Here is a 10,853-nt window from a genome sequence, read left to right as displayed (position 1 = left end):
TCTGATCGAGGATATGTTGAAGACTTTTGTGATCTGTGTACACAGTACTCTTGACCCCATACAAATAATGTCTCTAAATCTTGAGCGCAAAAACAATGGCCCCCAACTCTAAATCATGAGTTGTATAGTTCTGCTCGTGAATCTTCAACTGACGTGACGCGTATGCAATAACTTTCTTTCGTTGTATCAAAACACAACCAAAGCCTTGACGCAAAGCATCACAATTGTAATGACCCGGGAATTTCCGACTAAATTTAAACTTAATCTTGATATGAATTTGACACGATAAGCAAAGTCTGTAATGTTGAAATCTTAAAAACTTGGAACTGTGTTTAATATAATCATTTGACCTTTAACTATTCCCGACGATTCACGAACAATTGTTGTAAATACGTATGAATATATAGATATGTATATAGAAATAAATATAAGTATATATGATATCTTGAATTAATAAATTACAATATAATCCTTTGAATTGAAAATGTAAAGTAAAATACAAAATGATTAAACTATTATTAAAATGAATCTAGATATATACCTATATGACTTCTATACGTAATTAATATTATATATATGTTAAATAATCAAATATGATATTACAGAAAATAAGTATTAATACCATTACTAATCATATTATAATATAAATACTAATATGAAACTTGATATATATAAATTGATATATTTTTATTATTTCTAATAATATTATTATAATTAATAATATAAATAGTCATTATAATATTATGAATGTTATCATTAATCATCAATTATTATCATTTTTAAATATCATTATTACTAGTATTATTTTTAGTATTATAACTTATTATTATCATAAATTTGATTATTATTAATATTTTCATGTATTATTATTAATAATATTAATATTAATATCAATTATTAAAATCAATTAATTAAATATGTAATCTATATAAATCTGAACATCTGAATAAATTAAATTTAGTGGCACCACACAATCGTACTTTTGATCTTGTCTCTAATTCTATTTCAAATAAAATCGAATCTTATCACAGTGAATTACAAAATCTGTTAGAGATCCCTTTCAACTTTATTTTTTTTTCTTCCTTCTGTACGATCGATTCCATTTTTGATATAAAACAACCGTGATAATTTCTGGCTTGTCTCTTCAACTATTAGAGTATTACAAGCAATAATCAACCACTTGTATTTTATATAAACTTGCAACATTCGATTGTGTACGGTCACTTGTTTCTTCTTGTTCAAAACACATAAACTCAAGGATCCAAACACCACAACGCAAACCCATTTGATTTGTTGTTGTTAACATTACCATCGATCAATAACAAGAGTCGAAGCCAAACCTGATACGTGCCTACTCGAACTCCAGCTACTGCAGTGTATATATATATATATATATATATATATACTTTTTCTCTTTCAATCGACTTCCAACGAAGACACACTTGTTTTCATTACGTACGTTTGATCAACAAGAAACCCATTATTCTAGCTACTACTTGTTCCTATTTTAATCACCAACGAAATACCTCACAACCACCACCACTTCTATTCAAACACTATAACCATTCCGTTCATATTTATGTCGTAAACCACCATGATCATCACCATTAATTCTATTGATCGAACGCTACCATGACCAATCCTCCAGCTGCTACTGCTACGAATCCTTCTGTTTTACAGATGCAACCGCTGTTGTACTATGTCTGAGAGCCACCATGTTTGATAACCATCTTCAACCTCTCTCTCCCTCCCTCTCCTCTTTGTAAATGACAACCTTCACCATGAAATATCCATTGTTGCTGCAAATCTGTTTTATTCGATTAACACCAAAACTAAACAATCATCATGAACCACCCTTACGATCACCATTACCATAAGCAACCTACATCTTCTCTCCCTTCTCTTTTTATTTTTTTCTCTCTCTCTCTCTCTCTCTCTCTCTTCGCTTCTGATTGGAAACCATCGCAAGGAATCACACCCATACACCTATGAAGTGCCACTGCTGCTACTACGTGAGACATCTGTTTATTATGCAAACGAAATCGTGAAGAGTGATGATGACTAGTACTACAAGGAAGGTCATGAAAAATTGATGTCGTGAAGATAGATATGAAGATAAGAATATGATGAGTGAAAAATGATAAAAAGAATTATGGATGATGCCATTTGTTTATCTGTTTTAATCGACAATTATAAACCAAAAAGTTCCCCACTTGTAGTTATGAATGATTGATGCAAGCTGTAAAGAAAAAGTAGTGGGAAATGATGAATTAGAATGAGCTGTGATGATGGAAGTTGATAATATCGCGTTTTACATATTAATTACTAAAATGAATGAGTTTAATCCAGAAACTGAATAATGGTTCTTTGGTTTAGTATTGGGTTTGCTAAACAGGAGGTCCTGAGTTCAAGACATGGCGCCTGCATATTTTTTTTTTGTTACAAAAGCAGCTGTTGGGCTGTCTGGATTTGATTGGGCCACAATTTAAATGCTGTTGGGCTGAATTCTGGTTGGGCTGAATTCTGGTTGGGCTGTTAGCAGACTATAAACACGAGATAGATATTAAACGGGTTATAAATCGTGGGATGATATCAATTACAGAAAAGGTTAATTGGAGGTATGGTTTGAGTGTTTGTTGTATGAACGAGAGGTCACGAGTTCGAGTCCGAGCAGTAAAATTCTTTTTGGAACTTGTTACTTTGAGGTAGCTATTATTATTATTATTATTATTATTATTATAAAAACCATACAAGTTATTATTATTTTTCACTAATATTAATATTAATATATACTACTTTTACTAGTATTATTATTAACATAAGTGTCGATTTTAACAAATATCGTTATTATTATTAGTATTATAGATATTAAGGAAGTTATAATTATTAGTAAATCATTATAATCAAAACTACCATTTTTGTTACAAATAAATATGTTGTACCTAAAAATATACTTAATACATATAGCATAATTATATTAATAGTTTATATACCTACATATCAAACATAATAACAATATTTAAATAAATACATATATATATATATATACATATATATATATATATATAACAAACTAATGATATTTTTATATAATACTAACCACACACACACACACACACACACACATATATATATATATATATATATTAATATAACTAAGGCGATCGATATTAAACATTTTAAATATATACACAAACTAAAGAAGTATAATATATAATTTAAGAAATAATAAATAAACTGATTCGATTACGATTACACATTTTAATATATATACAAATGATATAGGTTCGTGAATCCGAGGCCAACCCTACTTTGTTCTGTTGTTCAATATAGTCGTATGTATTTTTACTACAAAATACATTAGGTGAGTTCATTTACTCCCTTTTTACTCATTACATTTTTGGGCTGAGAATTCATGCAAATGCTTTATTAACTATTTTATAATATTTATATGCGTAAGTTTCATTTGCTCCCTTTTTAATTGCTTTTGCATTATATATTTTTGGGCTGAGAATACATGCGCTGTTTTATAAATGATTTACAAAATAGACACAAGTACGTGAAACTACATTCTATGGTTGAATTATCGAAATCGAATATGCCCCTTTTTATTAAGTCTGGTAATCTAAGAATTAGGGAACAGACACCCTAATTGACGCGAATCCTAAAGATAGATCTATTGGGCCCAACAAGCCCCATCCAAAGTACCGAATGCTTTAGTACTTCGAAATTTATATCATGTCCGAAGGAGGATCCCGGAATGATGGGGATATTCTTATATGCATATTGTGAATGTCGGTTACCAGGTGTTCAATCCATATGAATGATTTTGTCTCCATGTGTGGGACGTATATTTATGAGAAATGAAAATCTTGTGGCTATTAAAATGATGGAAATGATTATTTATGTTAAACTAATGAACTCACCAACCTTTTGGTTGACACTTGAAAGCATGTTTATTCTCAGGTATGAAAGAAGTCTTCTGCTGTGCAATTGCACATTTAAAAGATATTACTTGGAGTCATTCATGACATATTTCAAAAGACGTTGCATTTGAGTCGTCGGGTTCATCATGATTATTATTTAGTCAATTATAGTTGAATATATTATGAAATGATTTGCTTATCATCAATTTTCAATATAAAGCAAGTTGTCTTTTAAAAACGAATGCAATGTTTGTAAAATGTATCATATAGAGGTCAAGTACCTCGCGATGTAACCAACTATTGTGAATCGTTTGTAATCGATATGGACTTTGTCCGGATGGATTAGGACGGGTCCTTTCTACAATAGACAACAAAATCATCATTACCCTCAAGTAGTGACAATATCGGAGCGGTAGTCAACTTCTTCTTTAAAATCAGAAAAGCAGTCTCTTGTTCATCCTTCCACTCGTACTTCTTCCCCTTGTGCGTTAAAGCAGTCAGAGGTTTTGCTATACGAGAGAAATCTTGAATGAACCTTCTATAGTAACATGCTAATCCTAGAAACTGACGAATCTGAGTAGGAGTTTTCGGAGTTTCCCACCTTTCAATCGCCACAATCTTAGCAGGATCAACTTGTATCCCTTGTTTGCTAACAATATGTCCAAGGAATTGAACTTCTCGTAACCAGAATGCACACTTAGAGAACTTAGCGTACAACTCTTCTTTTTTCAACAGATCAAGCACTAACCTCAAATGTTCCTCGTGCTCTTCATCACTCTTCGAATAAATAAGGATGTCGTCGATGAACACAATAACGAACTTGTGCAGATAGGGTCTACACACGGTTCATGAGGTCCATGAACACAGCAGGTGCATTTGTCAATCCGAACTGCATAACAAGAAACTCAAAGTGACCGTAATGGGTGCGAAAAGCAGTTTTCGAAACATCAGATTCTTTAACACGCAACTGATGATAGCCGGAACGAAGATCTATTTTTGAATAAACGGATGAACCCTGAAGCTGATCGAACAGATCATCAATTCTCGAAAGAGGATAACGGTTTTTAATAGTAAGCTTGTTCAACTCACGATAATCAATGCACAAACGAAAAGAACCATCCTTCTTCTTAACAAACAGAACAGGAGCTCCCCAAGGGGACGAACTAGGATGAATGAAACCCTTGTCTAACAACTCATGGAGTTGACTTGACAATTCTTGAAGTTCGGAAGGCGCAAGACGATAAGGAGCACGTGCTACAGGAGTAGCACCAGGAACAAGATCAATTTGAAATTCTACCGCGCGTTGCGGCGGAAGGCCAGGTAAATCTTCGGGAAATACCTCAGGAAAATCTCTAACAATATGAACATCACTAACGCTCTTCGTTTCCTTATCGGAATCAACAACATGGGCTAGAATAGCATGACAGCCTTTGCGAAGATGTTTAAGAACTTTCAAACAGCTAATAAGATTTAACTGTCGGAATTTCTTATCTCCAAAAACCATCAGCGGCTCTCCAACCACATTAGTAATACGAATAGCTTTATCATAACACACAATCTCAGCACGATTCAGAGATAACCAATCCATCCCAATAACAATGTCAAAACTACCAAGTTCAATCGGTACCAAATCTATCTCAAAATCTCTACCAGCCAAATTAATGTTACACTAACGATACACAGTCTTAGCAGTGAGTACCTTACCATTAGCTATTTTAGCAACATAAGTATTGTCTAAAGGAGTTAACAGTGTTTTGATTTTTGGACTTAATTTACTCGACACAAAACTCAAATTAGCCCCTGAATCAAATAGTACATAAACTGATAAATCGTTGACCGAGAACGTACTAGTAACAAGTTTAGGATCTTCCTCAGCATCCCTAGCGTTAATGTTGAACGCTCTACCTCGTGCAGTCTCTGCAGTCTTCTTGTTGGGACAGGCATCACGGATATGCCCCGGCTTCCCACACTCGTAACAAACTCTCGGATTACCACCATTATTCAACTTTCCATTACTATTACCATTCCCACCTCTATTACCAGCATTATTACCATTATTACCACCTGTAGTAGGAGCAGCAGAACCCGGCAGAAGCAACGTACAATCCTTAGCAATGTGTCCCTGTTTGGAACACTTTTGCAAGTCACGGTACAGAAACCATCATGAGCCTTGTAACAACGAGGACACACACGCTGACTGCGGTTAGTTGAACCAGAAGTATCCTGCTTTTTCTGCTGACCTTGGCTTTGATTGCTGTTATTATCCCATTTTCTCTTCCCATTATCAGCTTTCTTAACAGTCTCTTCACTGTGTTCGGTTACAGCAGCCTTGCTTCTTCTCAAAATCTTATCATTCAACTTATGAGCCATAGACATCGCAGCCTCAATTATCTGGGGCTCACTAGACTCGACCCCATGCTCGATTTTCTCAGACAACCCATTAATGTAAGCTTCAATCTTAAGATTCTCATTGGCATAAACATTAGGGCACAACAAAGTCAACTCAAAGAACCTCTGCTCGTAGGCATCTAATTCGGTGCCCTTCATTTTCAAGTTTTTAAGTTCAACCTCTAACTTCTTAAGCTCACCCCCAGGACGGTAGCGGGTGATAATTCTTTCCTTGAAATTATTCCAAGTTAAACCATAAGCCACATCATTTCCCAAACTGTTAACCAAGTTGTTCCACCAGGTCAATGCACTATCCTTCAAAGTGCAGCTTGCAAAACTAATCTTGTCCTCCTCTCGGACTCGACTAACCCTGAAAATAGACTCGATTTTCTCGAACTAGCGGGTAAGTCCTATAGGTCCTTCCATAAACGTTTTGTGGGAGCACCCCACCTGAAAATAGACTCGCCATAAACATTTTGTGGGAGCACCCCACCTGATTGTTGTTCGCATTAGCATTAGCATTTGCTGCCATAGCAGCTGCAATCCCTTCGGTGATAAGACGTTGCATACGGGCTTCGTTGGACTCTCTAGGAGGCATGATCTTCAAAACAGAATAACACAACCGTTAGTACTAAGAATAATACCAGTGTTATAAAGGAATAGATCGAACACGAAAAGATTAACCATTAAAATAATAGTCAGTAAATACTATGAGTAATAACATGACAGTTATGATTGTTATAGAAATAACCACCACATGCATACATATTTTATGATAACATCATACAACATTCATAGCACCTACATACATGATCTACATTACGCATAATATAACATGCCAAGAGTCACAACATCAGAAATAAAATGTGATAATGATAATAGATGTCATAAAAATAACCATCCATACATAATGAAAAACATCCCATAACAAAACCTTAATAAAATCCTCTGCAAAACGCCGTACATAACCCAAAAATGTATGTATGAAATGACATTAAGTCTTATGAAATAAGTAATCAATCATGAATCATCATATCACATCTGCTTAGAGCGGGTGTGATAAGATGGGCCGGCATAAGTCTCGGCAGGAGGCTCATACTTCCACAACTTCCCTTTCACTTCTTCCAACTCTGCCTTCAAACCATGAACTGTGCTCTCGAGAGCCTCGAACTTAGCATCAAATTCACGGTTACGCTTACGATTCTCGAACCCAACATTGTTCTTGAAGCTAACAAACGAATCCATACTAGCTCGAATCTGGTCCATCATCTCGTTATGTGGTAAAGTACGTATACAATCACTAAGCGCATTAATACGTGTCACTTCATTGTAAGCCCTGTTCATGTGAGTAAGGGTGGAAAAGTAGTAGTGAACAGGATCGTCGATCAAAGGTTGAACAGCACGGCGTCTTTCAGTAGCCGAAGGAGCAGGAGCACGAACGGAGTTGTTGATCGAAGTCGACATCAGCAAACAGTAAAACCACAAACCATATACCAAATAGAAATAAATGCTTATGATATATCTTATACGAAATGAAATGCATAATAATGCTATAGCAAAAGGGTCGGACTGTAGACTAGACTCTAATGCACCCTAAGAACCACGGGTTGACCACATTAAGACCGCCTAGTTCCCTACAACCAGAGCTCTGATACCAACTGTGATGGCCCCATCAAAACACTTAACGGCTCCGTCACTTGGTCCCACAGCTTGATCTAACTTAAATGCATTTAACAAATGACATTGCATTCTTTTATTTCAAAAGTTTTCCAAAAAGGAAAGCATACCAAAATATGTAGTTTAAAAGTAACCCAACATATTAATAATCCAAAGTTGACACAAAACATTGTCAACAACCCACAAGTATTAATTATTCAAAAACCGAATGCAAGCCAAAGTTTCATAAATTGTTTCATTAAAATCTGCCCAAATGCATGCAGAATCCTCTAAACACAGCAGAAGCATCACATAAACTCAAGTACCTGTGAAAACATGCGAGTAAACTGTCAACACAAAGGTTGAGTGAATTATAGGTTTAAATAATTAAATAAACTTTAGATCACAAGATTTTAAAATGTTAGAAAACATTAAACATTATTCCATTATCAATGAGCCACCTGGTAACCACTTAACCCTTTATTTACCCTTGCCAAACACAATAATAATATACACTGGACAGTGTATCTACAACAAAATACGAAGTACTAAACATTTCGATTATAAATTGCTAGCACGACTAGCTCGAAATGGGGTTGTCAAACCCGATAGATATATCCGTAGGATTCGCGTTCACCGGTAGAAACCAATGATTACAGTTACCAGACTAGGGAATATTTTTGTCCAACTCACAATGAATAATTTAAATTTAATTGTCACTAGTGTCTAAACGTGAAATAAAATGCATGTAATCACATCCCAAAAATATACTTTGAAAAGTATGTAAAAAGAGGACTATAACTCACCTTAATAGTAACGAAGTAACTAACACAATTAAGCGAACAGCAAATGAGGTACAATGATCAGGAATGATCACAACGCCGACCTATAAATAAAGCAGGTCGATATAAATAACTAACTTAAGTCAAGTCTTAGTATGATAGCTATTGTACATGCTGCAAGTAGACATAAAACAATACTCAATATGCATTGGTTTGATTGGAACAGCTTACGGACACACACTTTCTATTGTTAGAAAGTTTCTATTTTTGGAAAGTTTCTATTTTTGGAAAGTTTCTATTTTTGGAAAGTTTCTATTTTTGGAAAGTTTCCAAATTTAGAAATTTGCTATTTTAGGAAAGTTTATAAGTTAGGAAAGTTTCCTTAATTAGAAAGTCAACAAAAGTCAACTGAAAGTCAAAGTCAACCGAAAGTCAACTCAAAAGTCAACCTTGGTCAAACCTAGTCAACGTTAATTTTAAAAGTGTAAGTTGTAATAATAATGTAAGTTATAATGTTTATTAAAGTTAAATATGTCTAATTATGTCATAACATAAGTTTAATTAAATTAAAATGAATTATTAAAGTTAATATAAGTTTAAATGATATAATTAATATAACATAAGTATTTAATTAATTAATTAAATATTAGTCATAATATAAGTATTATTAATTAATAATAAATTTTAAATCATATCATAAGTTTTATTAATTAATAATGAATTATTAATCATATCATAAGTTTCTAATTATAATTATTAAATCATAAGTATTTAATAATTAAATTATAATTAAATAATAACTAAGCCTTATAATAATTAAATAATTAATTAATCCTTATTATAAGTCTTATAATAGTAATCTCATAATATAAGTTTAATACTTATCATAAGTTTTTCCATTAATAATAAAAGTATTATTAATCATATGTTTAATTAAAATGTTAATTAAATCATAAGTATTAATTAAATGATATAATAAATATATATCATAAGTCTTAAATAATAATAATTACTTTTTTTATCATAAGTAATTAAATGATAATGACGTCCATTATTTATATCATAATTTTAATAATTAGTCATAAGTTTCAAATCAAAAGTTCATCGGGTCGTATCCTTAGCCCCGGGTGTCAATTTTCGGCGAGCTTTACATATATCTCCGCCTAAGCAAACCATCCGACACTTTGGTACACTCAATAACACCCCAATAACACTCCACAAGTCGTGATGTACAGCCATTACACTACTTGGAACTTCAATTCACTTAAAATCGTGTTTTAGACATAACGGGTGATTCGTGGCTCGGATCGAGATGACCCGAACATGAAAGTTCGTTCCACCATCAGTCCTAACACACTAACACACCCTAAAGTCACCAAATATGGTCACAAAGTCGGACAAAACCTGGTTCATACCAATATCACAATTCAATCTTAACAAAATACCACTTTGATCATATCTAGGGCTCCGGGAATCGAAACGACATGAATCCGGAGTCTAAAATTAATGTCTTGATGATAGGAACTCATCTAGATACTTTAGTTTAACTTTTATAACAGTCACAATATCAGAAATACACGAAATAGCTGCTGTCCCAATTTTATCAAACCGAAAACATGTGTTTATGAGTAATTCTATGCATACAAACACCATTACAACAACAAGTAATCATCATACTATTAAAATATAATCAAAATACAAAAAAAATAAAGAAAAATCAAAAGTTCTAGGGTTAGGGTTTATACCCTAATCAATAATCAATGGATGTTATCGCGTAGAGAACGGAATGAGGAACGCGTTGGTGTTGTTTAATCCTTGATCCAAGCAATAAAAATTGATGAAGATGATGATGTTGGTGGTGTGTGCCTTCACCAAAAAGGGAGAAGGAGGATGAAAACAAAAAAATTAGAATGAGGGAATAAGGAATGTAATCTAGGTTTATTTCCTTAAATCACAAGTTTGGAAAAATGGCACATCACCCCCCTCCTTGAGGGTTTCGGATGAATGGGGTCATGGGGTGGGCTTCCATGGCCCAAATTTGAATAACTTGTATTTCCTTGTGGCCCGAATGCCCGATCAAAACCCGAAACGAGAAAACACG

The sequence above is a fragment of the Rutidosis leptorrhynchoides genome, chromosome 4 (genome assembly GCF_046630445.1).
Source record: "Rutidosis leptorrhynchoides isolate AG116_Rl617_1_P2 chromosome 4, CSIRO_AGI_Rlap_v1, whole genome shotgun sequence".
NCBI classification, from domain to species: Eukaryota; Viridiplantae; Streptophyta; class Magnoliopsida; order Asterales; family Asteraceae; genus Rutidosis; species Rutidosis leptorrhynchoides.
This window is presented reverse-complemented; position numbering follows the sequence as displayed.